This window comes from Lasioglossum baleicum, chromosome 1 (assembly GCF_051020765.1).
Source record: "Lasioglossum baleicum chromosome 1, iyLasBale1, whole genome shotgun sequence".
Lineage (NCBI taxonomy): Eukaryota > Metazoa > Arthropoda > Insecta > Hymenoptera > Halictidae > Lasioglossum > Lasioglossum baleicum.
In genome coordinates, this window is record NC_134929.1 from 18,458,768 (window position 1) to 18,475,482 (window position 16,715).

Consider the following 16,715-nt stretch of genomic DNA (forward strand, 5'->3'; position numbering starts at 1 on the left):
GTCGTGAACGTCTCGCAAAGAGAATTTTCTTTAAAATGGCAGCAGATAAAATTGAATCTTAACTTTTCAGCATGCGGTTAACATAGGGAACGCGCACAGTGGACTCGTTTTCGTCCGATTTGGCCGATGTTTGACGCATCTGTCTCTTTTTTCAAGCGTGCGAAAAAGAGACACAACGTCGGACGTCGCGAAACGGGTCCATTGTGTGCGTTCCCATAGGCGTGTAAAGTAGAGTAGCGTTTCTGTGAAGAAAACTCGACGCTCCTTCCTCGAGATTTGTTAATCCCGGCTTCTCCGGCAGCTTCTTTCTCGATTCCTCGAAGGGAACTTAAAACTGACGACACCCGGGAAAGCTGATTTCCATAAACACTAATAATACCCACGGCTTTATGAATATCTAATAATACAAGCTATCTAGAAATAGCAGTCGAGAAACGGTACTTTGTGACGATTCCCGTGTCAGTCCTTCAGCAGTCTTTCTCATTGCATAATACATAGTACTTACGTGTTTTTCCCTAGTAACACACACGCTCAGGGATAGTTGTTTCGAATCATTAATCCTTTAAATGAAATCATAGTTTCCCAACACGAGCTTTGGGAAAAGGACCGTTCATACTTTCCAAGATCCAGGAATGATATAACTATACCCGGAAGCTCCGATGATAAAGATAGTTTACTGGCACACCGTGTGCTAAACAAAGAAATCTTCGAAACGGGGGCTGCGTGTCAAAAAAGATTTAGAAACCATAAAACCGTGCTTTTAATCCCGTCGTCGCTTCGCGGTACCATTCGTTTTAGAACGTCACCGTGGAGCAAAAATACTTGGAACCCGACTAGGGATTCACGGTTACTATTTCTTTGAAGTCTGCCGACAAGCTATGAAACGGTTGCTACACTCGGTGACACCATATTTAGGCGCAATAAGCGGAAGTTCCATCCCGTGCGCGCGATGACTTTTCCTTTTCGATTGGTGCACGTTGCTGCATTTCCCGATGCATTCTCCATTTTTACAAGCTGTCTAAATATTGCACATTGTAGAATGTAAGTACACTTCCTGAGAAGTACATAATCGTTTTTCAAAATCATGTAGAGTACAATTTGGCAAAGTATGACCCTTTTCGCACAGCAATTTCTGAGAGACACACGAGTCTTGATACGAAGAACGGAAATTTGTCGGAGATAGAGCGCGCGTGTCCGAATTTGCGAGAAAAGAAAACTGAAAAAAGCAAACAGGAGAGGCTAATTACGCAATCACGTTAATTAAATGATCCGGTGGCATAATCTGCGAATTGCGCGTCCGTCGGGATCGGTCGATAGCGTCCGCCGAAATTGCGGAGATACGATTTCGCGCCACGTGCACGCGCCGCGGATATAAAGTTTCATTCACGCTTTTATTTTCGCTAGAGAGTTTTATATAGCGTCGTAATCTGCTATTCGGGGCGCTCGTAGCTTTTTTCTCCTTTGATAACTTTATTTCTCTCCGGCTCGGTGATCGTCGCTCGGGGGGACGCGCTGCTGACGCAAAAAGGCCTTATCGTTTATGGTGAAAGTCGTGATGGCGCGCGCGCCAGTTACTTTTACGACTCGGCAAGAAGATTTAGGAAACTAGAAACGTCCCGGGACCCCGCGGTGAAACTCGTGGTTTCCATCGGACTCTGACGATGTGACTTGACCCATTTCGCGGTTGTACGACCGTGAGAACTGTTCCAGGACACTCGGCAAACTGGGACGGGGTTAATACATGATCAGCTGTTTTCTTATTGTTCTCCAAAATATTTAGTACCGTATCATTGAAGTGATTGTCACTTTAAACGATCGTTACATTGATCTCGCGGACTCGCACCACTCGTTATCAGAAACGGATCTTACGATCTTATCCATTTTCATGATCGCACTCACACAGACGTGTTTAACGACAAATTGTAATGTATTCAATTCGCACCTGTATACAAAGTTATAAAACTGATCTTGCCTTCCGATAATCAACTGTATCGTAATGCTATCTCCGTACAAGCGAAGAAGTCTAATGATTAATCATTTACACAGGAAGTACATTCGCTGTAATCTTCTTCGCAATGTCTTAAAATATACATTAACTGATTTACAAATACTTCGCGCATTCTTCGAACATCCGCCATTACATCTTGCTCATAATTCACTTTAATCTACTGTTTTCACTATTTCACACCGGGAAAAGATCGTTATCATACCTAGATGAAATTGTACATACGGAGCGGAGAATTCTTACACGCGAATTCGCGAGACTGAATTTTGAAGATCTATAAGTTCGTATGATTGAACATATGTCACAGAAAAGAGGCCTATTCACGATCAAGCATGTTGCGCAACAATTATTGTGCAGTGTGATGTTTGCGCAAATCCACATTGTATTAATTAGTCGATCACTATCATTCACGATCAAGCATGTTGCGCAATAGGCATTGTTGCGCAAAATGCTTGATCGTGAATGATTCGCGCAGATATCACCAAATTTCCCGCATTTTTCGATAGCTAGAGCCAAAATAGCGACGGGGTCGAAAAAGTTTCTAGAAAACAACCTTGCGACACGCGAGAGTCACGTGGGAACGCTTTACAATGTGTTGTTATTCGACATGTTAATTCACCGTTTATAAATAGTAGCAAAAACAACGTGATAAAAAACAGTTGACGTCACGGAAAGTAGTTGCACGTATCGTTTACGATACACGTCCAAATTTGAATCTGTTACTTGACGCAAGTAATAACGATAAAGAACACGAGATAAAACTTACACGAAGGAAAACTCCGAAAGTGTGCGTGGTCTCGGCACGTAGACGTCGCGTGGTCCAAATTTTTCCTTCTCTGTACAGTATAGATCAACAAAATTGGAGCATCGTCGACTCTTTCGAGACTTTTTACTCGTACTTGATCGCACGTTCCGTTTAGAGGCATCCTTCGTTCGGTACGCAAGATATTTCAAATCGTCTGTGATATTTTATTGGACGGCAATGTCGCTGAATTATACTTTCGTTAAAAATGTTGCTCATTCAGAAGATATTTCATAAAAATTGTAGATGATCTTATCATAGAATAATTTCTGATAAAATAGCTTATTGATATTACCGATTAAAATCCCGCAACATTTTCGAAAATTCCAGGTTATTATGATTCAGTTGTTTTCGTTCATTATAATGTGAATTTTAAGGTGAAATGCATCTTTTTTCTTCTGAACAGAGAGCATGAATCATTTATCAATCCCAGCAGTTATTATTATATGCACGGTGGCACCGATTTTAATAAAATCGGCTGCCAGGATGTGTGCATTAATTATCCGGCTACTATTATGCATCCGTATTGTTTGTAAATGTTCGAATTAGCATGCAGGCGCCAATTACCACCTAGAAGAGGGTCGCGTACGAAGATCTTCTCGGAAGAAGACATTTCCCGTTTTGCACCTTGACGAATTGAGTTTCGTAGGTTCCTCGAAAATTTCTGTTTGTTACCTATCCTATCGGCGGAACAGACGGCTCTTTGAAATTACTCATGCTCGTGGTATGCGGGCCGTTTTCTGGAACGCACAATTGAGCCATTATTCCCGGATGTTCGCGGCTGACGTGGATATTCCGCTTGAAATGCTGAATGGAATGATGTAGGGAAGATCTCGGATCAATTCCAACGTTTTCTAGAACGAGATTCGTCGCTCGAACTCCAAAATATTACAATTTACAGGCTCCCATCGATCCCAGGTCAAATTTCATCGTGCCTTATGCAATCATTTCATAATTTAACAGACAATCGATGTATCTTTTTTATTTGAATGGAGACATGAATTTTCAAGTAGTGGTACGATTCGTTGAAAGTGTATGCCCTCTCAGGTCGAATAGTCAATGCGATTTGATTTACAGTTAGCCAAAGGAGATAATCGTCTGCTCGTGGAGAATCACGTGTTGGCAAAACACGAATTTTTGAATTTTAAGATACGTATGACCGACTGTGTACTAAATACAATCTGCAGAAGAATTTTATTTTAAAATGCATTTTTCAGCACGTTTGCAGAACTGATTGCTCTCGCAATTGTCTTGAAAGTTTAGTCGGTTGGCAAATATTAAATGAGGCGACAGATCGTACAGAGAAAATAATAAATGAAGAAACCAAGTTACGAAACAGTTAGGCTCCCCATTGTTGCAATTGCGACTCACTTATGGTCGATACCGACGACAAAGCGTTCCCATCTAGAGCACTGCATCGGCGAATGTTTAAAAACAATGACGCGAACAGGAAAAGAACTTTCGCAACATGCCGCTTGACGACGCGACGCGTAGACGACGATGGTGGCGACGAGTCGTACCATACTTGTCGGTGCACTGTAATTTACGCATGATTCAAAGAACAGAGGAACAATGAGCATGGTTTCTGGCAACTGAAACAGTTCTTTTCATCGATTCGCGATGAGCAATGTTCCTTCGCGGTAATCGATTACCCATTATGATTAAATTGCACAATTCGACCCTGCGGAATTTCCTATTTCTGTTTCTCGCTGTTGTTTTAGACTATTGAATGAAGAAGTTTCTTCACGAATGTTTGTGTTCACGATGATCAGAGAGAGACTGCGGATCTTCATGTAAGATAAAAATTGTCTGCACGAATTACAAGTAAACTCAATATTTTATGACTGTTTTTAGTGTGACGCAAAACAAGTAGTTGATATGTCTGTGAAGTCAAATTTATTAATTAAATAGGGACCAAAAATAACAGTTCATTATATATCAATATCAATAAAAATCATTAATAAAAAGTTGATTAATTATTGATATTTAAGAAAATGTACACAAAGTATAAAGAAAAAAATTCGGAGAACAAAATGATTCAAAAACACCGTTTTTTATACTTTTTGGTTACAAATAACAGTTATTAGTGTTCAAAAAGTTGGTTCCACCTCGATAACTGTTATCGATGAAGAAAAACTGTTTCGATTCCTCAAAGCAGTTATCGATGAGAGTTCATTTCGATCGTTCATAACTAGACTGCGGATTTTATGCATTCATGACGAAAATGGACACGTACAATTTAAAGCAGTCGACGAATTAAGAAGATTTAAGGACATCAGTATATTAGTTTCAGTTTAATAAGACAATTAAAAGAAGAAAATAATTTCTATTTGGCTCCTGTGCCTTGCAATCAATGCAAACATTTTTTATTTTGCATAAAGATCCGCAGTCTACTCATAACAGTTATGGATGAGAGAAATTATCTCAATCGCTCATAATAGTTACCGATGATCGAATTTCTTTTCACTTGTCAATAATAATTATTATTATTGTTGTCTATTATTATTAGAGTTGTCTACTCTTTTTCGGATGGAACAAGCCTGTGAAATTCATCGAGAAGGTTTCGTACAACAAAACGAATCAACAGACCATAAGAACAACACATAATCTGTTTTCTTGTTTGTCACATTAAATTTTGATTGTAGCAATTAATTTTACGAATAAAAAATTTATGAAGTAATTGATTGTCCACTATTTGAAAGTTGTACTATTTAATAATAACTATTACAAATTTCCTTCATCAATAACTGTTACGAGCGATCGAAATGAACTTCTCTCATCGATAACTGTAATAATTGATGGAAATGAATTTCTCTCAACGATAACGTTTGCCAACAAGAGAACAAATTTTCGGTTACTTATTTGTAACCAATACGATTCTGGTCGATAAAACACTTGTTATTCTATGACTTTTTCTCTGTTTGTTTATAATAGTTATGGTCCCTGGTATTAAGACATTTATCTAATACGTAGTATACGTCTACATCTCTGTCATCGTTAATCATCGACAATGGTAATCCCCTATTAATTTGTTTTGTACATGCCTTAAGCCTTAAGCCATTAAGTTTACCAGGTTAAAGATGAAATGTAAGTTTTCCTCTTTACGGTCTATTTACCAGTGTTGTGTCTAGTAGATGCGAAACTGAAGAGAATTCATATTAGTACGACATTTGTTAAAATGTTTCTAACTTTTCTTTTTAAAATTCTCTTAGCACACACACACTCGGTTTACATTAAAGTTTTTCAAATAAAATTAAATGGTCAAAGTGCTACACTTCAGGCTGCAATAAAACTTCTAAATTGCAGCGTGCAATCATATGTTTGTCATTTGATAGCGATGTAGAGGACTGGGAAACACATTATTGATAACCTGCATTGATTTGCAAACTCAAGCAAAAGAAACCAGGAACTGGTATATTCTCGAACGAAGTTCTCTGAAAGCTGCGCAAGAAACTAATTCGAGGGTGGAGATCGTCCGAGTTGTGCAAGCTATGTATAAATTTTATCTCGAACTTGTTGCTTGCATGGTCGATCGATTACGTTCCAGAAAAATCCAAGGTTTCTCTCGGCACTCTTTTAACACAGTGTCACCATGTGGATGTTAATGGAAAATTACCTGCGGATAATCGATAATCATTTGCGCGCGGCATCATCATCTCTCTACCGCGTAGGCTGTTCAAACAAAGTGTGCAACTAAGAAAAGTGTTGCACGTGAGGCGTGTCATTAACTTTGATGTTTTCGTACAAATTCTCGAGTCACGTGGCTCTTCCCTTCTTATTTTTCATTTTCGTAGACTATTCTTGTTTCAGATCTGGGGCAAAGCGGTGCAGAAAACATTGTTCTGAAGTCAAGGAAATTTCTAACGTGTTTGTGTATCAGTTTAAGATACATTATTATTAACATAGACTACGGATTTCCGATTGTGGGAAGAAGCAGGGATAACATAAAAACTGATTTCATTCCTTAACGACTTTGTTACATTAAAAACAACATTAGAACATTCTTGAATTTTTTAAATGTTTTACTGTGTTATATTTAAAATAGCAGTCTAATTATTATAGTCATGTTCATATTATTTTTAATACTCAACAACACTTCGTAATGCTAGAAATAAAATGTTTATACTGCACCATTATTTCTATTCTTATCTCAAACATTTTAAAAATGGTTCCAATTACTTTATTTGTGGATGCTACGATGTCGACCGCCCGTTCAAAGCAGTTCACCTCTGGTTTTAGTCGTGTAAAAAAGAACACGACTATTTTCGTAGCTCTTCTATCCGCTGTTTATGTAAATGTCTATTGTGCGCGAGAGACGATCGGGTCACCGTGTATTATTTCCGCTCTATTTCTGTGTGACGTAAGTTCGATTAAGATTCACAGAGGTAGACGATCGTGATCGCGTTATCGTTTTGGATATGCACATATTCATGCTATGAGTTGGTCAGAATGATTCACTTAATGCGTAAAAACGTGCTGAGGCGTTCCCATCGACGTCGACTCTCGGCAGTGTTCACTTCCGGTTAGAGGACGTCCGCGGCCCTCGTTGTGAATATTAACCCCGCGAAAGCTGTTTTCTCGAACTATGAACGTCACAACCGTGCGGAAAAATTGTGCAAAAATTGATCAGTACACCTTCAGGTTCACACTTTAAATCTTCATACTTTATATGAAGAAGTTTGGCCATGCGTTGATGGTTTAAAGTTTAAGGAATGATTGAATGTAACATGGTGAAATGAACTCGAAGCGAAAAATGTTTCTATTTAAATACTGATAGGAACATGCTATTTCTTACTTGACTAAGGTTTTGCTCGTATCTTGTCGTATTTACATGTTTGGATGTAACTGTAATATTGAACAAGAAAACAATTTGCATGGCTATCAGACACTCTAACATGATAAAAAGTCGTTTTTCTGCGGTGTGTATCCTTCGTGCAGTCACACTTCGCGAAAAAGCTAATTTGCAGATGCGTATTTTACCCGACTGTCAATGGATTCATCCTGTCACACGATTGCATATGCAGTTAGGCACGGGTGTTATATGCATGGTATTGTGTTTACAGATAAAACACGACATGGTAGTTCGTGTTCTTTGACGACAGAGGAAAAACTGGCCTCTGGAATGAATTCTAGAAGCTGTTTTGTGTTACTACTGTTGCAAACAGTATAATAAAGCAGGTACCATAACTGTTATAACCAAAAAGAAAAAAAGTCATAGAATAACGAGTATTTTATCGACTAAAATCGTATTGGTTACAAATAAGGAGGATAAGTAACCGAAGATTTTTTCTCTTGGTAAATGTTGGTAAATGTTGGTAAATGTTATCGTTGAGAGAAATTCATTTCGATCACTTATAACAGTTATCGATAAAAGAAATTTATTTCGATCGCTCCTAATAGTTATCGATAGGAGAAGTTTATTTCGGTCGCTCATAACAGTTGTCGATGGAAGAAGTTTATTTCGGCCGCTCATAACAGTTGTCAATGAGAGAAATTTATTTCGATTGCTCATAATAGTTATCGATAGAAGAAATTTATTTCGGTCGCACACAACAGTTATTTGATGAGATATATTGATTTCGATCGCTCATAACAGTTATTAATGAGAGAAGTTCATTTCGTACGCTCATAACAATTCTTGATGAAGGAAATTTGTAATAGTCATTATTAAATAGTACCACTTTCAAATAATGGACAATCAATTACTTCATAAATTTTTTATTCGTAAAATTATTTGCTAGAATCAAAATTTAATGTGACAAACAAGAAAACAGATTATGTGTTGTTCTTATATGGTCTGTTGATTCATCTTGTTGTACGAAACCTTCTCAATGAATTTCATTGGCTTGGTCCATCCAAAAAAGAGTAGACAACTCAATAATTAAATAAGCAACCAAAATGAGTTTTCTCATCAATAATTATTATGTACAAGTGAAAAGAAATTCGATCATCGATAACTGTTATGAGTGTTCGAAATAAATTTCTCTCGTTGATAACTGCTTTGAGCAATCGAAACAGTTTTTCTCCATCGATAACAGTTATCGAAGAGGATCCAATTTTTTGGACACTAATAACTGTTATTTGTAACCAAAAAGTATAAAAATCGATACTTTTTAATCATTTTATTCTTCGAATTCTTTCCTTCATATTTTGTGTACATTATCTTAAATTTCAATAATAATCAATTTTACATTAATGATATTTATCGTAGAAAATTCTCGAATAACTGTCATTTTTGCTGTAATAAAGTGATAGTTTGGTCTTTACTGGTCAGTGGAAAGAACTATGTTGCCGGTACCGTTTCCTATTTTTGATCCGACAAACTCGTAGATAATTTATAACGGATACAAATTGCGTAGTACTGATAGAAGACTCACTATCACCGTGCAACCAATTTATCTTCTTTCCTGCCTACGCTTCCTTGTTGTGTTATCTGAGAAAGAAACGTGACGTTCGTTAGAACAGTGGCATGATGGTTAATAAAAACCGTTCGATGACGATACTCGGCCGATTTTTGTCGAAATCTTGAGTTGGTTTCGTAGTACGTGACTCTATTTATAGTTCGCTCATGATCTAATAGTGGGATTGAGCATTTAATCGAGTCGACACACCTCCTTTCCCTTATTATTACTCTATTTCCATTGCGGATAATTTATTTGTTTACGAATCACAATTTTATCGGGATTGAGCTTTTAATCGAGTCGACACACCTCCTTTCCCTTATTATTACTCTATTTCCATTGCGGATAATTTGTTTACGTATCAGAATTTTATCGCGATTGAAAAGTTTATTAAAGTATAATCAATAATAATTATAGTAGAATCATGGTAGAAGCGACTCAATGGTTGCTATGATAAATTTCATTTTTATCGGAAATTACGAGATAAATACATGTGTTACATTCTAAAAATATTTTTTGAACGCCAAGAGGTTTTTGAAAAATTACTACCAGCGCACGCACATGGATCCAATATACAGAACATTGTGAATGACAGAGAAATATGACAGTAGAAATGGTGGGTTTCAGCTCAAGAAGTTGGCTTCAAGTAAAAACAAGGAAGTCGGGCCACGAAATTTTTACATATTATGTATATTATTATGTAAATTTACACATAGTATGTATGATGTAATATACATGCTCTTTTCTCGAGTAAAAGGACTTCGCCGTCACTCGAAAAATGCTGTTTAATTTCAATGGGCCGAATGTCATTCGGACGCACGAAATGCTCCTCATCGTTCCATTTGCATCTCTTGTTTCTCAAGCATAATTGCATAACACGTGACGCACATGTCACTTTCAATGCGCCAGCGATAAAGCTTAGAAATTTCGAAAAATATTTACGAACGGCCGGGCAGAATGAAACGTGTGTACACCGAACGCGTGAAACAATTAAAAAATTAACACTTCCTGGTGATACGATGCACAGACGCGCTTTCAGTTGTCAGTCAAAAACATTTTGCCATTCGGCGAACAAAAAATGTCAGCATGACGCACGGAATTCGAAAATAATGAAAGATAATTACGCTCTGCATATTTTTATGTTTAAATTCATTTCATAGGTCAAACGAAGTCAATTATGTTGTTGCTGGTAACTAGATTGCTGATTTTGTGCATTTCGGACAAAATCGCCAATTACTCACAATTTATTGAAATTAATGTAACAAGAAATTCATTTCTATTCGATTCCTGTTCCCTGCAATTGTCGCAAAAAATTTTCCAGTTTTCTAATGAGCAACAGGTAGCTAGATCCGATTCGTAATCATTAAACAAAAAGGCAATCTTCTTTTCTTACGAGAACGGAGGCGTGGTTAAATGCTCGAGATGTTACACCGCAAATTCGCGCTAATAAAATTGGCAAATTGGTAATAAATATGCAACAGTATTTTATATATTTACTTCAAGGTACACGGTGAAACATTTTTCAGTATCATTTCCTTGATTCTGTTTTAAAGACAACGGTATGTGTGTGTGCTACAAATTACGCTGCAACAATTTACTTTAGCACGATCGATCATTACAATCGATCCGAGCAGAATCTGATGCTTGTTAAGATCGCACGGTCGCCAATTGAAACTATTCTGATGCGTGCCGAGTGTTCTGATTCATGAAACAACAATATCAGTTTCACGATTGCGAAATGAAGAGTGCGTTTTCGGATTTCGACGCACGTGCGTCAACAATGATCAACAATGTAGACTGTGGATCTTTATGCAAAATAATAATATTCTGCATTGATTGTAGGGAGCAGGAAGGAAATAAAAATTGATTTCATCCCTTGACGACTTTGTTACATTAAACACAACGTTACAGTGTTCTTATATTTCACCCAATCTTCATAAATGCATAAAGATCCGCAGTCTAGTGATCTGTTATTAGTGTTTTATCGATCGGTTGCATGAAAGTTGACGTCCTTTCGTTGAATATTCGTTTGTAAATCGTATGCAATGTTGTAAATTTATTCGTGTCAGAACTTTCGTGTCGCGGATTCTTTGCAATTCATTATACGGGGTAGACAGTGCAACATACGGACTTGAATAATTCATAAATTGGTTGCAACATTGCTGTAAAGAAATGCGAAGAAAAGTCGCAGATTTGTAATCGTTTTCAAAATTTATAAACCTATTTTCAGCGTTTCGAGTGGAATACCGAGTTCTTACGTTAAATTTCGAAGGAAATATATTGGACACGTCCATCAAGACGTCCGAATGTCTCGTTAATATAATTTTTATCGCTTTCGATCGTATTATCGTCAATTATACCACTTTTTCATTGCTTACGCATCTCGTTACATTGTATTTCGCAAGCGTTGCATCAGCTCAGCCTTTAAATTCATACAAATCCTTGATTTGGGAGTTTAACAAGGGCAATTAAGAACATTCGTGTTCCTTTTTTACCACGCTTATATTAGCTTGCCAAGTTGTTGTATGCGTTAAATCTTGTAATCGAATTTTAAGCCACTTCCCGATGAGCTAGAGACCTGAAACTTTAAACATAGCTCAGAACTGGATGACAATGCAATATTAATAAACAAGTTAAAAAAAACTGTGCGTTCAGAAGAAAAAAATATTTTAATATTAACCGTCACACCTCGTCGCGCGACACTCGGTATTACGTCAATATAGTTCAGCGCTCCACGCTTTTATTTATAGTCACTAATGTCTAAAAAAATTATTTTCTCCTTTTTAGTGCATTTAAATATAAGCGAGGTTTTTAAAAAGTTGTTTTATATATTTTTAACAATTACTTCCATCTTCTACGTAATATAGTAGCTTCACACATCTTTTTCTAATCTAGTATTTTAAGGCTTCTGTGATTAATTAGCATTATGACGATCATTTACCTTTTACAAATCTTCACAGTTAGACAAACTATTGCAAAGATCGTGAACTTTTGATTTTCGTCCAGAAGCGTACGAATAGGTTACTTCTGGTGGAAAATTGTTGTGATAGCGTAACAAAATAGTTTCCAGCAAACGAAGCTTTTGCAGTTGCAGGATCTATTAATAACGTAGACGAGGAAGAGTTGTTTGTAATTCAATTCGATCGATCAGATGAGCTTAACGAGAACAAATCGGATACAGACAGACGCGCAACTGGTTAGGCGTGCATTTCACGTGGAACGCGGACTGCCGAGCGCAATTTTAAACAGCTCCAATTGGGCTCGATCTGCATTATATAAAGCTCCGTCTGTGCTATTTGCACAAAGATTCGGTAGATTGAAGAGCCTCGTGTTTCGAAAAGGCCTTGAATCGCATTAAACCACTGCAACTTAATACGACGGCACTTTGGCGGATCTGCTCGTCAAATAATTTTATGAATTATAATGGTCCTCGTACGTGGATCACAAAAATCTGTGGAGGTTCTGTCAAAAAAATTGTGGAGATTCTGCTCGTTGAAGTCCTTACACGAAAAACGATTATTATCTGACAAGGACCGTGTGAAAAATCATAAAGGATTATTAACATAACGAGCACAATGAGTTGCTGCACATTACGCGGTCGGTTATCTGGCGCGCCAGATGTTCGCGTGGCATTAACGGGTTAAACAAATCGATAGACAATCGATGACGTCCGCTTTCACAATTATTAGACTGCGGATCTTCATGCAAATTGAAAAATGTTGATGGGCCGAATTAACATTTCTTTCTTCTTTTAGTTATCTTACTTAGTAAGCTGAAACTAATACATTTTTTTCATAAAGTTTGCCCCAAAATTCGTCGTAATTTCTATATGAGATTTGAAAATCATTAATGCTCTTCACTCTTGGTACATTGTTCTTCGAATTTTTAATTGTTTGAGGGAGCAAGAACTTTACAGCTTAAACAAATTTCTGAAATCGACTTCTGGCCGAATACTCGGCCATGTGCCGGTCGAATTGCCGAGTTTACTTCGCAAATTAGTACGCGCTCTAACGAAACCGTGGAATATCACCAGCCGAAAACCGACTTTTCCACTTCTGTCTGTTTCTGCCCTTATACAAGGTGTTCGACAGGTTTCTCGCACGAACTTTCACAGCCCGATATGTCAATTAACCGAATGAACACCTACCGACGGTTGTGTAATTTCTTAATAAATCTTCTAACACCAGGGCCCGCTCTAGAGGGGGAGGCAACCCAGACATTTGTCCGGGGCGCGAAAATTTAGGGGTGCCATTTTGGCTGTATATAAGTGTGAGAAAAATATTGATGTGTTAAATACCCAATTAATAGAAAATTTGCTTTTATTAAAATAAATGCTTTTATTACAATTTAAATAAAATGATTTGATTTTCATTGAAGATAAAAAATATGTACCTTTATTTTAAAAAAATATATATATATATTCTTAAGGGGCGGCAATTTGTCTTTTTGTCCGGGGCGACGTAACCGCTAGAGCGGGCGCTGCTAACACGTGTCCTCGCGAACATAAATAGTTTCATTAATTTATTAAAAGGCACTTGAGCTAATTTTTAATATAGTCATATTAATTCTACTGGAAGAGGCTACTGCAATTTGAGTAGTGGTAGACTTACAAAATTTTATTTTCGCTAGAAATTTCCTTGACCATTCTCCTATTTAATGTCTGTGGCTTGTCTACACATTTTCGAACGGGAAACACTTGAAAAGAACAAAGTGCGATCAATGAACGAAAAGGAAGTGCTTACTGCCACTCCAGATCTCGAGAAACTTCAAGAGCCAGAACGAACGTTAGCAGCTCTTTAAGATTTGCTCAATGACACTGCTATATGGGGTAGAGGAATCGTTTCAGAGCTGTAATAAACGCATTGGCAGTTGGTGTAAATCGGGCATGCCCGGTGGATAAATAAACTGGTCATCGTGTGCCGTAATGAGTAAATTGCTCGTACAAGAAAGAATCGTGTGGAAAATAAGGTAAAACAATTTACAGTAGACGTCATTGGAAATAACTAACACTCGCGATTAACAATGTTAATTAATTTCCTTTCATTCATCGAGACATCTTCTGTCATTGCGACTGATCGTAAAAAAATGGTTTGCATGTTTGTCTGGGATGGCTCGAAATAATTAATGAATGTTTTCCAGGTACTTCACTTTTTACTAAGTGGCAATTTACTTCTAATTCGAGCGTCTTGTTGAGAAAATTTAATTGTCACATTTACCATTTCAGGAATGTGAGTTTTAGCATTTAATTTATCAACAAATCAAGTTTTGCCTTTAGGTTTTGTTCGTGTACACGTGTTCGACGAACGTCTGATACGAGCACAACATTTGTTTAATTTAACAAATCCTCAGAGTACATGTCACCGGTCGAATTTGCATAATTCATGTTTATGTAAAGACTTCCAATTTTAAATTATTAATCGATACAACACCCTCGTTCAATGAGGCCCAGAAAAAGCTTTTGACGCATTGTCTTTTAATTGAATCGACTAACGCACAAACGAAGAAATTATATAAACCTTTACGTAACCAATCCCCGCCTCTGCAAAAGTATGGACAAAGAGAAACAATTTTTTGATACGTCTTGATCGTCTACTATGTCGCACCTTTTATCATAAAAAATTCTGACAGGCAACTAATCACAGAAAACAACAAGGAAAAATCGCCTTTCAATTCGAATGCAAATCATGGAAACATTGAGTCACAGATTTTTTAATTTAGTCTTTGAGATTCGTTTCAACTAATTAAACTCATTTTTAAAAATTTTGTACATCACGTGCAGTTCTTTGGGAATTTCGATTTGCTGAAGATAATATTCGAATATTACTTTAATGTGTCTACCGATTTAAATTTTGGCAATTATTTGTGTTGTAATTGCATTAAAATCGAAGTCTAACGACGAATTACGGCCTAGATAGTTGCAGAAATGAACGAATTCTGAAAGAATGTTGTATTATACAGCGAATTTGGCTCTTTTCGGACCAACTGGGAACATTGATGGTTTCATTTGCACACTATCTGCATCTGCAACACAACAGGAAAGAAGAGATTGTTTGCTGTACCAACGGCGAAGTTGTTTAACCCGATGCCTCGCGCCGCCATCGTCATCGTCGAAGAAGAACGGGACCCGTGCCAGTCTTTATCGTTCCCAGCAAACGTTCGCTCAAATAAAGGAAAAGTACTACGAGCCACCGTGTCGAAACCACAGAATTTATTCTGACACGCTTGTGACAATAAAACGCGAGACAACAATTGCAAGCGAGGACTCCGCCGGCGACCGCAAAGATGGCGGGGTGCAGCGCAACCAAACGCGTATTTCCTTAGACATCGACCATCATCTTGCGCTGGAGAACACAAAAATCGTACGTAACACTTTACATTGCTTGTTACATCATCTTATCATATGCTGTCAACACAATGAAACACAATTTCTCTATGAATCTGAAAAAATTAAATTGTGTTATTATATATATTACGTTGCACAAAATTATAAAAAACATATATGAAAAGAATATTCTCCAGCATCATTCGACGCTTGAAGCAACTTAACTTAGTCCAATCTCGCCAGAAAAATGGAAGACAAAGGAAACAGTTAGCATGTCCAGTTATTTTTCATACCTCCGCCGTGCGCAGCGACCTTGGTGCCGCAATGCGAAAACGCGAACGCAAAAAGACCCCGATAAATGCAACAAAATTGCAAGAAGAGCGAAACGCCGTTGGTAAACGAAATTTCGTGCGTCATAGTTGCGCGTGTATTATCGCCGTCACATTTCCTTCACGCCCATGGCCGAAATACGAAGAGGGAGCCGCTAATAGGATCGTAGAACAAGCAAACCGAGGTTCGCCGCATGATTGAGTCCCATCTTAATCGTAGATCTCCTCTCTGAAATTAGCCTGTGCTTAATTGTGTTCGACTCCAGTTTTAGCTACTCTCCGAAGCTTTTCCGAGAAGATCTCGCGATGAATATAAGTCACAAATATGATTCTCGATACTTTAAAATTCACGTGGTCATTCTGTCATACTTTTTGAACAAATACTTGTTGCATTCGAGCCATACACGGGATTTAAAAAATCATTTTTTTGTCGTACGTAGCAGTGGAGTTATGTGTGCCAATAATGATCCTTTTACTGCAGTTATATGTATTTCAAATTGACCTAATCATTTTTGTATGTGGATTAGAAAGATGCTAGACATTTTCTGTTCGCATCGTGAAAGTATGCAGCGAATGGTGAAAATCTTTTCGGAGCAGTGGCTTGTTAATTACTAAACTGCTGATCTTTATGCATTTATAGAAAAATTGAGTAGATGAAATTCGAAATTGTTGGAAAATTGTAAAAATTGAAGACGTCGATATATAATTTCTCTTCTATTAAAGTCATTAAGCGAAGAAGTAATGTGCAATTTATTTTCTATTTCTTGCAATCGGTGCAGAGAATTTTTATTTTGCATAAAGATGCGCAGTCTATTAATTACAAATAGCGGTTCTTTCGCAGTCTAAATAGGCTCGC

At 37.4% G+C, this 16,715-nt stretch overlaps 1 protein-coding gene across 3 annotated transcripts in view; it reads left to right on the forward strand.

The window, feature by feature from the left end:
• Positions 1–16,715, forward strand: part of Rad17 (Rad17 checkpoint clamp loader component) — a 54,946-nt gene that overhangs the window by 25,135 nt on the left and 13,096 nt on the right. For all 3 annotated transcript variants that reach the window (XR_013008940.1, XR_013008938.1, XR_013008939.1), the window contains exon 10: positions 15,167–15,567. The gene's annotated coding sequence lies outside the window, so the exon portion shown is untranslated. The remainder of the gene's footprint in view (positions 1–15,166; positions 15,568–16,715) is intronic.